Here is a 12,066-nt window from a genome sequence, read left to right as displayed (position 1 = left end):
AGGCTACCTGAGCCCAGCTGCAGGCTCTGGTTAACTCCTGCTTTCAAACAGCTGGCTATGCCAAAGCAGTAGTGTGCATTAGCAATAGTAACACCCGTGCCCCAGGAGAAGGGACACGGAGGGTGATGGCAGGTAACTACAACGAGCAGCTCGTTCAATGGTGCTGCCATGACCTCGCCAAACCCCGCAGCACATCTGCAAACAGCGTGCAGGCAATGCAGTACTATTTTAGAGCCGTCAGTTTAGAGTGATTTTTAAACCTCTCTGTTGGAGAACAGCGACAGAGCTGAGCCAAATCTCCAACTGATCGCGCATCCCTGCTGTTTGCTGGAGCCTTCACCTGCACTTTTCATCCCACTGAGCGTCGTGACTGAGCATAGACGCCGTGGACCGAGATGCAAAAGCCTTTAGGACTTGCTGACTGCTTCGAGTTTTCCTACCTTTCTGCCGACAAGAAGGCAATAATCTCATCAACGGGTGAGATAACCTAATCGATGCACAACGGTGGCAATTTCTACGGTATCTCATTTACAAAGAGCTCAACAAGTCCCCGCACGAGTCCTCCAAGTCCACAGGAGCCTCGACTGACTAGGTGGCATGCAAACACATCTGTCCGTGCCTAAAGCCAAGAGAAAGAAATCCTTCCCAAGCAGAGCTGGCTTCAGCCTCTCCTTGAGCAAGAGCCTCGGGCTGAGCTGGTGCCTAAGGGCAAGTTGGGCATGGAAGAAGGAAGCCAGAGGGGCTGGAGGCTGCTCGCCAAGCACTTGGCAGCTTGCCTGGCACTGCGTGGCGGCAGCGGTTTGGGCTAGGCAAAGCAATTGGAGAGCTGTGGCTTTGGTGCTGCGCAAAGGTTTCTTTGCGTGAGGCGCTGAATGGCAAGGGGCCAAGTGGCAAGAAGCAAGTGGCTCCTTTGCAGCGTGCTCTCGGGCTTGTCTCTTGCTGCCACTTGCTGGCCATGCCGCTGGCGGCTGGCAACGGCCAAGAGCCCGCAAACAGCCCCTCCCCCCGTGCTCCCTGGATAGCCGAGGGGGTAGGGCCAGCGCACGCAGTGGTTGGGGGCCCGGGTTCAAGACCCGGCCAGGGAGGTAACGTTTTCCTCCCCCGACACCCTCCTCTCCCTTTTCACAAACTCACCCCTCACCCAAACAACACACGCTTCCACAACTTCCCTTCCCCTCCACGGCCTTTTGCAGCGCGCCTCTTCACAACCCACGCACGCTTCGCTTTTGCTCAACGCTCCACGCACCACAACCGCCCACCTTGCACCAGCCTCACCTCTTTTACTTACCAAAGCGCCCATGCTAAATGCCGACAAAGAAAGAAAATACAAGCAAATCGCCCAAAGCGCGCCGTCACACGCGGGGGGAACTCGGGCAGGTGCTGCACATTTCCCATTAGTTAACGGGAAGGTCTGTTTCGCGCAGTGGGCTGTGCTTGTGACAACCGCTGCAAGACCTGGGAGAGATTGGAAACGCTTGCAAGAATATTTGTAATATTTCTTTTTCCAAAAAGGGGGAATACAGAAGAAAATAAGATAAAAATAAAAAATAAAATAGAAAAAAAATGAAAATAAAAACAAAATCAAGTAAAGGAAAATAAAAATAAAATCAAGTAAAGGAAAATAAAAATAAAATCATGTAAAGTAAAATAAAGTAAAATAAAATAAAAGTAGAAGAAAATACATAGTTGATATACATAATATATATATGTATACATATACACGTAGATGCATAATATACAATAAAATACATATTCCCTGACTTACCTGCTTCTGGTGTTGGTGTGTATCTTTCCCTGCTGTTCAGAGGTCTGCAGCATTTTAGGTACAAAGATTACAGTCCATGGCAAATGCTCTCTGCCAGCACCTTCGGCCTAGAAATGGCAATGAAAGAAAAAAAAGAAAAAAAAAGTCTAAACTATTACCCATTCCTCTGCTCTGCAATGCTCACTGGAATTTATGAATTTATGGCTGTGTTGCACCTAAAGTCAACACATTCGATCTGCTCTGTTGCAATTTCCCCCAAGCTATTTCTCCCTGCCTCTCCCTTGCGTGCATTTTTTGCAGGAAAGGGTAGAAGCGGAGAGGCAGAAGGTCGTGGCCGAAATCAAGCAGCTGCACCAGTTCGTGGAGCGACAGGAGCAGCTCCTCTTGGGCCAGCTTGCAAAGCTGGACCAGGAGATCGTGAGGAGGCAGGAGGAGAACACGGCCAAGCTCTCGGAGGAGATCTCCTCCGTGGGCGAGCAGATCCGTGAGCTGGAAGAGAAGTGTCAGCAGCCAGCGTACCAACTCCTGCAGGTGAGAGCCCCGGGGCAGACTGCTGGCCTTCAACATCACCGCTGTCACCAGCCCAGGGGGCAAATTCATCCTAAATGCTCCTTTTAAACTATTATCCTTCAAAGCTTTTTAAAAAAAATGAAATAAGTTTCTTTTCTTCAATGGCCCAGCTGTCCGTCTGAACATTTTAACCCAAGCCCAATTTATTTAAATCACTACTTAACGATGATGGCTATGGCACTCATCCATCTGACTGGACGTGCCTACATGCAGAAAGATGGTCTAAATCCCAACAATACAGCGTGGAGAAACAAAAAGCAGTGCCTAGCTGTGGCTCATCTCCTCCTTAAGTAGTCATCAAACCAGGCTACCTGAGCCCAGCTGCAGGCTCTGGTTAACTCCTGCTTTCAAACAGCTGGCTATGCCAAAGCAGTAGTGTGCATTAGCAATAGTAACACCCGTGCCCCAGGAGAAGGGACACGGAGGGTGATGGCAGGTAACTACAACGAGCAGCTCGTTCAATGGTGCTGCCATGACCTCGCCAAACCCCGCAGCACATCTGCAAACAGCGTGCAGGCAATGCAGTACTATTTTAGACCCGTCAGTTTAGAGTGATTTTTAAACCTCTCTGTTGGAGAACAGCGACAGAGCTGAGCCAAATCTCCAACTGATCGCGCATCCCTGCTGTTTGCTGGAGCCTTCACCTGCACTTTTCATCCCACTGAGCGTCGTGACTGAGCATAGACGCCGTGGACCGAGATGCAAAAGCCTTTAGGACTTGCTGACTGCTTCGAGTTTTCCTACCTTTCTGCCGACAAGAAGGCAATAATCTCATCAACGGGTGAGATAACCTAATCGATGCACAACGGTGGCAATTTCTACGGTATCTCATTTACAAAGAGCTCAACAAGTCCCCGCACGAGTCCTCCAAGTCCACAGGAGCCTCGACTGACTAGGTGGCATGCAAACACATCTGTCCGTGCCTAAAGCCAAGAGAAAGAAATCCTTCCCAAGCAGAGCTGGCTTCAGCCTCTCCTTGAGCAAGAGCCTCGGGCTGAGCTGGTGCCTAAGGGCAAGTTGGGCATGGAAGAAGGAAGCCAGAGGGGCTGGAGGCTGCTCGCCAAGCACTTGGCAGCTTGCCTGGCACTGCGTGGCGGCAGCGGTTTGGGCTAGGCAAAGCAATTGGAGAGCTGTGGCTTTGGTGCTGCGCAAAGGTTTCTTTGCGTGAGGCGCTGAATGGCAAGGGGCCAAGTGGCAAGAAGCAAGTGGCTCCTTTGCAGCGTGCTCTCGGGCTTGTCTCTTGCTGCCACTTGCTGGCCATGCCGCTGGCGGCTGGCAACGGCCAAGAGCCCGCAAACAGCCCCTCCCCCCGTGCTCCCTGGATAGCCAAGGGGTTAGGATGCAGCGCTCTCAACGAAGAGGCCCGGGTTCAAGACCCGGCCAGGGAGGTAACGTTTTCCTCCCCCGACACCCTCCTCTCCCTTTTTTCCCAAACTCGCCCCTCACCCAAAAAACACACGCTTCCACAACTTCCCTTCCCCTCCACGGCCTTTTGCAGCGCGCCTCTTCACAACCCACGCACGCTTCGCTTTTGCTCAACGCTCCACGCACCACAACCGCCCACCTTGCACCAGCCTCACCTCTTTTACTTACCAAAGCGCCCATGCTAAATGCCGACAAAGAAAGAAAATACAAGCAAATCGCCCAAAGCGTGCCGTCACACGCGGGGGGAACTCGGGCACGTGCTGCACATTTCCCATTAGTTAACGGGAAGGTCTGTTTCGCGCAGTGGGCTGTGCTTGTGACAACCGCTGCAAGACCTGGGAGAGATTGGAAACGCTTGCAAGAATATTTGTAATATTTCTTTTTCCAAAAAGGGGGAATACAGAAGAAAATAAGATAAAAATAAAAAATAAAATAGAAAAAAAATGAAAATAAAAACAAAATCAAGTAAAGGAAAATAAAAATAAAATCAAGTAAAGGAAAATAAAAATAAAATCATGTAAAGTAAAATAAAGTAAAATAAAATAAAAGTAGAAGAAAATACATAGTTGATATACATAATATATATATGTATACATATACACGTAGATGCATAATATACAATAAAATACATATTCCCTGACTTACCTGCTTCTGGTGTTGGTGTGTATCTTTCCCTGCTGTTCAGAGGTCTGCAGCATTTTAGGTACAAAGATTACAGTCCATGGCAAATGCTCTCTGCCAGCACCTTCGGCCTAGAAATGGCAATGAAAGAAAAAAAAGAAAAAAAAAGTCTAAACTATTACCCATTCCTCTGCTCTGCAATGCTCACTGGAATTTATGAATTTATGGCTGTGTTGCACCTAAAGTCAACACATTCGATCTGCTCTGTTGCAATTTCCCCCAAGCTATTTCTCCCTGCCTCTCCCTTGCGTGCATTTTTTGCAGGAAAGGGTAGAAGCGCAGAGGCAGAAGGTCGTGGCCGAAATCAAGCAGCTGCACCAGTTCGTGGAGCGACAGGAGCAGCTCCTCTTGGGCCAGCTTGCAAAGCTGGACCAGGAGATCGTGAGGAGGCAGGAGGAGAACACGGCCAAGCTCTCGGAGGAGATCTCCTCCGTGGGCGAGCAGATCCGTGAGCTGGAAGAGAAGTGTCAGCAGCCAGCGTACCAACTCCTGCAGGTGAGAGCCCCGGGGCAGACTGCTGGCCTTCAACATCACCGCTGTCACCAGCCCAGGGGGCAAATTCATCCTAAATGCTCCTTTTAAACTATTATCCTTCAAAGCTTTTTAAAAAAAATGAAATAAGTTTCTTTTCTTCAATGGCCCAGCTGTCCGTCTGAACATTTTAACCCAAGCCCAATTTATTTAAATCACTACTTAACGATGATGGCTATGGCACTCATCCATCTGACTGGACGTGCCTACATGCAGAAAGATGGTCTAAATCCCAACAATACAGCGTGGAGAAACAAAAAGCAGTGCCTAGCTGTGGCTCATCTCCTCCTTAAGTAGTCATCAAACCAGGCTACCTGAGCCCAGCTGCAGGCTCTGGTTAACTCCTGCTTTCAAACAGCTGGCTATGCCAAAGCAGTAGTGTGCATTAGCAATAGTAACACCCGTGCCCCAGGAGAAGGGACACGGAGGGTGATGGCAGGTAACTACAACGAGCAGCTCGTTCAATGGTGCTGCCATGACCTCGCCAAACCCCGCAGCACATCTGCAAACAGCGTGCAGGCAATGCAGTACTATTTTAGACCCGTCAGTTTAGAGTGATTTTTAAACCTCTCTGGTGGAGAACAGCGACAGAGCTGAGCCAAATCTTCAACTGATCGCGCATCCCTGCTGTTTGCTGGAGCCTTCACCTGCACTTTTCATCCCACTGAGCGTCGTGACTGAGCATAGACGCCGTGGACCGAGATGCAAAAGCCTTTAGGACTTGCTGACTGCTTCGAGTTTTCCTACCTTTCTGCCGACAAGAAGGCAATAATCTCATCAACGGGTGAGATAACCTAATCGATGCACAACGGTGGCAATTTCTACGGTATCTCATTTACAAAGAGCTCAACAAGTCCCCGCACGAGTCCTCCAAGTCCACAGGAGCCTCGACTGACTAGGTGGCATGCAAACACATCTGTCCGTGCCTAAAGCCAAGAGAAAGAAATCCTTCCCAAGCAGAGCTGGCTTCAGCCTCTCCTTGAGCAAGAGCCTCGGGCTGAGCTGGTGCCTAAGGGCAAGTTGGGCATGGAAGAAGGAAGCCAGAGGGGCTGGAGGCTGCTCGCCAAGCACTTGGCAGCTTGCCTGGCACTGCGTGGCGGCAGCGGTTTGGGCTAGGCAAAGCAATTGGAGAGCTGTGGCTTTGGTGCTGCGCAAAGGTTTCTTTGCGTGAGGCGCTGAATGGCAAGGGGCCAAGTGGCAAGAAGCAAGTGGCTCCTTTGCAGCGTGCTCTCGGGCTTGTCTCTTGCTGCCACTTGCTGGCCATGCCGCTGGCGGCTGGCAACGGCCAAGAGCCCGCAAACAGCCCCTCCCCCCGTGCTCCCTGGATAGCCGAGTGGTCAAGAAACGGCACGCACAAAGCCGGCGGCGAGGGTTCGATTCCCGTCCAGGGAGGTAACGTTTTCCTCCCCGGACACCCTCCTCTCCCTTTTCCCAAACTCGCCCCTCACCCAAAAAACACACGCTTCCACAACTTCCCTTCCCCTCCACGGCCTTTTGCAGCGCGCCTCTTCACAACCCACGCACGCTTCGCTTTTGCTCAACGCTCCACGCACCACAACCGCCCACCTTGCACCAGCCTCACCTCTTTTACTTACCAAAGCGCCCATGCTAAATGCCGACAAAGAAAGAAAATACAAGCAAATCGCCCAAAGCGCGCCGTCACACGCGGGGGGAACTCGGGCACGTGCTGCACATTTCCCATTAGTTAAGGGGAAGGTCTGTTTCGCGCAGTGGGCTGTGCTTGTGACAACCGCTGCAAGACCTGGGAGAGATTGGAAACGCTTGCAAGAATATTTGTAATATTTCTTTTTCCAAAAAGGGGGAATACAGAAGAAAATAAGATAAAAATAAAAAATAAAATAGAAAAAAAATGAAAATAAAAACAAAATCAAGTAAAGGAAAATAAAAATAAAATCAAGGAGAGGAAAATAAAAATAAAATCATGTAAAGTAAAATAAAGTAAAATAAAATAAAAGTAGAAGAAAATACATAGTTGATATACATAATATATATATGTATACATATACACGTAGATGCATAATATACAATAAAATACATATTCCCTGACTTACCTGCTTCTGGTGTTGGTGTGTATCTTTCCCTGCTGTTCAGAGGTCTGCAGCATTTTAGGTACAAAGATTACAGTCCATGGCAAATGCTCTCTGCCAGCACCTTCGGCCTAGAAATGGCAATGAAAGAAAAAAAAAGAAAAAAAAGTCTATACTATTACCCATTCCTCTGCTCTGCAATGCTCACTGGAATTTATGAATTTATGGCTGTGTTGCAGCTAAAGTCAACACATTCGATCTGCTCTGTTGCAATTTCCCCCAAGCTATTTCTCCCTGCCTCTCCCTTGCGTGCATTTTTTGCAGGAAAGGGTAGAAGCGGAGAGGCAGAAGGTCGTGGCCGAAATCAAGCAGCTGCACCAGTTCGTGGAGCGACAGGAGCAGCTCCTCTTGGGCCAGCTTGCAAAGCTGGACCAGGAGATCGTGAGGAGGCAGGAGGAGAACACGGCCAAGCTCTCGGAGGAGATCTCCTCCGTGGGCGAGCAGATCCGTGAGCTGGAAGAGAAGTGTCAGCAGCCAGCGTACCAACTCCTGCAGGTGAGAGCCCCGGGGCAGACTGCTGGCCTTCAACATCACCGCTGTCACCAGCCCAGGGGGCAAATTCATCCTAAATGCTCCTTTTAAACTATTATCCTTCAAAGCTTTTTAAAAAAAATGAAATAAGTTTCTTTTCTTCAATGGCCCAGCTGTCCGTCTGAACATTTTAACCCAAGCCCAATTTATTTAAATCACTACTTAACGATGATGGCTATGGCACTCATCCATCTGACTGGACGTGCCTACATGCAGAAAGATGGTCTAAATCCCAACAATACAGCGTGGAGAAACAAAAAGCAGTGCCTAGCTGTGGCTCATCTCCTCCTTAAGTAGTCATCAAACCAGGCTACCTGAGCCCAGCTGCAGGCTCTGGTTAACTCCTGCTTTCAAACAGCTGGCTATGCCAAAGCAGTAGTGTGCATTAGCAATAGTAACACCCGTGCCCCAGGAGAAGGGACACGGAGGGTGATGGCAGGTAACTACAACGAGCAGCTCGTTCAATGGTGCTGCCATGACCTCGCCAAACCCCGCAGCACATCTGCAAACAGCGTGCAGGCAATGCAGTACTATTTTAGACCCGTCAGTTTAGAGTGATTTTTAAACCTCTCTGTTGGAGAACAGCGACAGAGCTGAGCCAAATCTCCAAGTGATCGCGCATCCCTGCTGTTTGCTGGAGCCTTCACCTGCACTTTTCATCCCACTGAGCGTCGTGACTGAGCATAGACGCCGTGGACCGAGATGCAAAAGCCTTTAGGACTTGCTGACTGCTTCGAGTTTTCCTACCTTTCTGCCGACAAGAAGGCAATAATCTCATCAACGGGTGAGATAACCTAATCGATGCACAACGGTGGCAATTTCTACGGTATCTCATTTACAAAGAGCTCAACAAGTCCCCGCACGAGTCCTCCAAGTCCACAGGAGCCTCGACTGACTAGGTGGCATGCAAACACATCTCTCCGTGCCTAAAGCCAAGAGAAAGAAATCCTTCCCAAGCAGAGCTGGCTTCAGCCTCTCCTTGAGCAAGAGCCTCGGGCTGAGCTGGTGCCTAAGGGCAAGCTGGGCATGGAAGAAGGAAGCCAGAGGGGCTGGAGGCTGCTCGCCAAGCACTTGGCAGCTTGCCTGGCACTGCGTGGCGGCAGCGGTTTGGGCTAGGCAAAGCAATTGGAGAGCTGTGGCTTTGGTGCTGCGCAAAGGTTTCTTTGCGTGAGGCGCTGAATGGCAAGGGGCCAAGTGGCAAGAAGCAAGTGGCTCCTTTGCAGCGTGCTCTCGGGCTTGTCTCTTGCTGCCACTTGCTGGCTAGTCAGCAAGGGGCTGGGCAATGGCCAAGAGCCCGCAAACAGCCCCTCCCCCCGTGCTCCCTGGATAGCCGAGTGGTCAAGAAACGGCACGCACAAAGCCGGCGGCGCGGGTTACACACCCGGCCAGGGAGGTCACCTTTTCCTCCCCGGACACCCTCCTCTCCCTTTTCCCAAACTCGCCCCTCACCCAAAAAACACACGCTTCCACAACTTCCCTTCCCCTCCATGGCCTTTTGCAGCGCGCCTCTTCACAACCCACGCACGCTTCGCTTTTGCTCAACGCTCCACGCACCACAACCGCCCACCTTGCACCAGCCTCACCTCTTTTACTTACCAAAGCGCCCATGCTAAATGCCGACAAAGAAAGAAAATACAAGCAAATCGCCCAAAGCGCGCCGTCACACGCGGGGGGAACTCGGGCACGTGCTGCACATTTCCCATTAGTTAAGGGGAAGGTCTGTTTCGCGCAGTGGGCTGTGCTTGTGACAACCGCTGCAAGACCTGGGAGAGATTGGAAACGCTTGCAAGAATATTTGTAATATTTCTTTTTCCAAAAAGGGGGAATACAGAAGAAAATAAGATAAAAATAAAAAATAAAATAGAAATAAAAAACGAAAATAAAAATAAAATCAAGTAAAGGAAAATAAAAATAAAATCATGTAAAGGAAAATAAAGTAAAATAAAATAAAAGTAAAAGAAAATACATAGTTGATATACATAATATATATATGTATACATATACACGTAGATGCATAATATACAATAAAATACATATTCCCTGACTTACCTGCTTCTGGTGTTGGTGTGTATCTTTCCCTGCTGTTCAGAGGTCTGCAGCATTTTAGGTACAAAGATTACAGTCCATGGCAAATGCTCTCTGCCAGCACCTTCGGCCTAGAAATGGCAATGAAAGAAAAAAAAGAAAAAAAAAGTCTAAACTATTACCCATTCCTCTGCTCTGCAATGCTCACTGGAATTTATGAATTTATGGCTGTGTTGCACCTAAAGTCAACACATTCGATCTGCTCTGTTGCAATTTCCCCCAAGCTATTTCTCCCTGCCTCTCCCTTGCGTGCATTTTTTTGCAGGAAAGGGTAGAAGCGGAGAGGCAGAAGGTCGTGGCCGAAATCAAGCAGCTGCACCAGTTCGTGGAGCGACAGGAGCAGCTCCTCTTGGGCCAGCTTGCAAAGCTGGACCAGGAGATCGTGAGGAGGCAGGAGGAGAACACGGCCAAGCTCTCGGAGGAGATCTCCTCCGTGGGCGAGCAGATCCGTGAGCTGGAAGAGAAGTGTCAGCAGCCAGCGTACCAACTCCTGCAGGTGAGAGCCCCGGGGCAGACTGCTGGCCTTCAACATCACCGCTGTCACCAGCCCAGGGGGCAAATTCATCCTAAATGCTCCTTTTAAACTATTATCCTTCAAAGCTTTTTAAAAAAAATGAAATAAGTTTCTTTTCTTCAATGGCCCAGCTGTCCGTCTGAACATTTTAACCCAAGCCCAATTTATTTAAATCACTACTTAACGATGATGGCTATGGCACTCATCCATCTGACTGGACGTGCCTACATGCAGAAAGATGGTCTAAATCCCCAACAATACAGCGTGGAGAAACACAAAGCAGTGCCTAGCTGTGGCTCATCTCCTCCTTAAGTAGTCATCAAACCACGGCTACCTGAGCCCAGCTGCAGGCTTCTGGTTAACTCCTGCTTTCAAACAGCTGGCTATGCCAAAGCAGTAGTGTGCATTAGCAATAGTAACACCCGTGCGCCAGGGGAAGGGACACGGAGGGTGATGGCAGGTAACTACAACGAGCAGCTCGTTCAATGGTGCTGCCATGACCTCGCCAAACCCCGCAGCACATCTGCAAACAGCGTGCAGGCAATGCAGTACTATTTTAGACCCGTCAGTTTAGAGTGATTTTTAAACCTCTCTGTTGGAGAACAGCGACAGAGCTGAGCCAAATCTCCAACTGATCGCGCATCCCTGCTGTTTGCTGGAGCCTTCACCTGCACTTTTCATCCCACTGAGCGTCGTGACTGAGCATAGACGCTGTGGACCGAGATGCAAAAGCCTTTAGGACTTGCTGACTGCTTCGAGTTTTCCTACCTTTCTCTGCCGACAAGAAGGCAATAATCTCATCAACGGGTGAGATAACCTAATCGATGCACAACGGTGGCAATTTCTACGGTATCTCATTTACAAAGAGCTCAACAAGTCCCCGCACGAGTCCTCCAAGTCCACAGGAGCCTCGACTGACTAGGTGGCATGCAAACACATCTGTCCGTGCCTAAAGCCAAGAGAAGAAATCCTTCCCAAGCAGAGCTGGCTTCAGCCTCTTCCTTGAGCAAGAGCCTCGGGCTGAGCTGGTGCCTAAGGGCAAGTTGGGCATGGAAGAAGGAAGCCAGAGGGGCTGGAGGCTGCTCGCCAAGCACTTGGCAGCTTGCCTGGCACTGCGTGGCGGCAGCGGTTTGGGCTAGGCAAAGCAATTGGAGAGCTGTGGCTTTGGTGCTGCGCAAAGGTTTCTTTGCGTGAGGCGCTGAATGGCAAGGGGCCAAGTGGCAAGAAGCAAGTGGCTCCTTTGCAGCGTGCTCTCGGGCTTGTCTCTTGCTGCCACTTGCTGGCCATGCCGCTGGCGGCTGGCAACGGCCAAGAGCCCGCAAACAGCCCCTCCCCCCGTGCGTCCCTGGATAGCCGAGGGGGTAGGGGCCAGCGCACGCAGTGGTTGGGGGCCCGGGTTCAAGACCCGGCCAGGGAGGTAACGTTTTCCTCCCCCGACACCCTCCTCTCCCTTTTCACAAACTCACCCCTCACCCAAACAACACACGCTTCCACAACTTCCTTCCCCTCCACGGCCTTTTGCAGCGCGCCCTCTTCACAACCCATGCACGCTTCGCTTATTGCTCAACGCTCCAACGCACCACAACCGCCCACCTTGCACCAGCCTCACCTCTTTTACTTACCAAAGCGCCCATGCTAAATGCCGACAAAGAAAGAAAATACAAGCAAATCGCCCAAAGCGCGCCGTCACACGCGGGGGGAACTCGGGCACGTGCTGCACATTTCCCATTAGTTAAGGGGAAGGTCTGTTTCGCGCAGTGGGACTGTGCTTGTGACAAACCGCTGCGAAGACCTGGGAGAGATTGGAAACGCTTGCAAGAATATTTGTAATATTTCTTTTTCCAAAAAGGGGGAAT

Source organism: Anser brachyrhynchus (genome assembly GCF_964034855.1).
Source record: "Anser brachyrhynchus genome assembly, chromosome: 30".
Lineage (NCBI taxonomy): Eukaryota > Metazoa > Chordata > Aves > Anseriformes > Anatidae > Anser > Anser brachyrhynchus.
The sequence above is the reverse complement of the archived record's forward strand: the minus strand, read 5'-3'. Positions refer to the sequence as shown.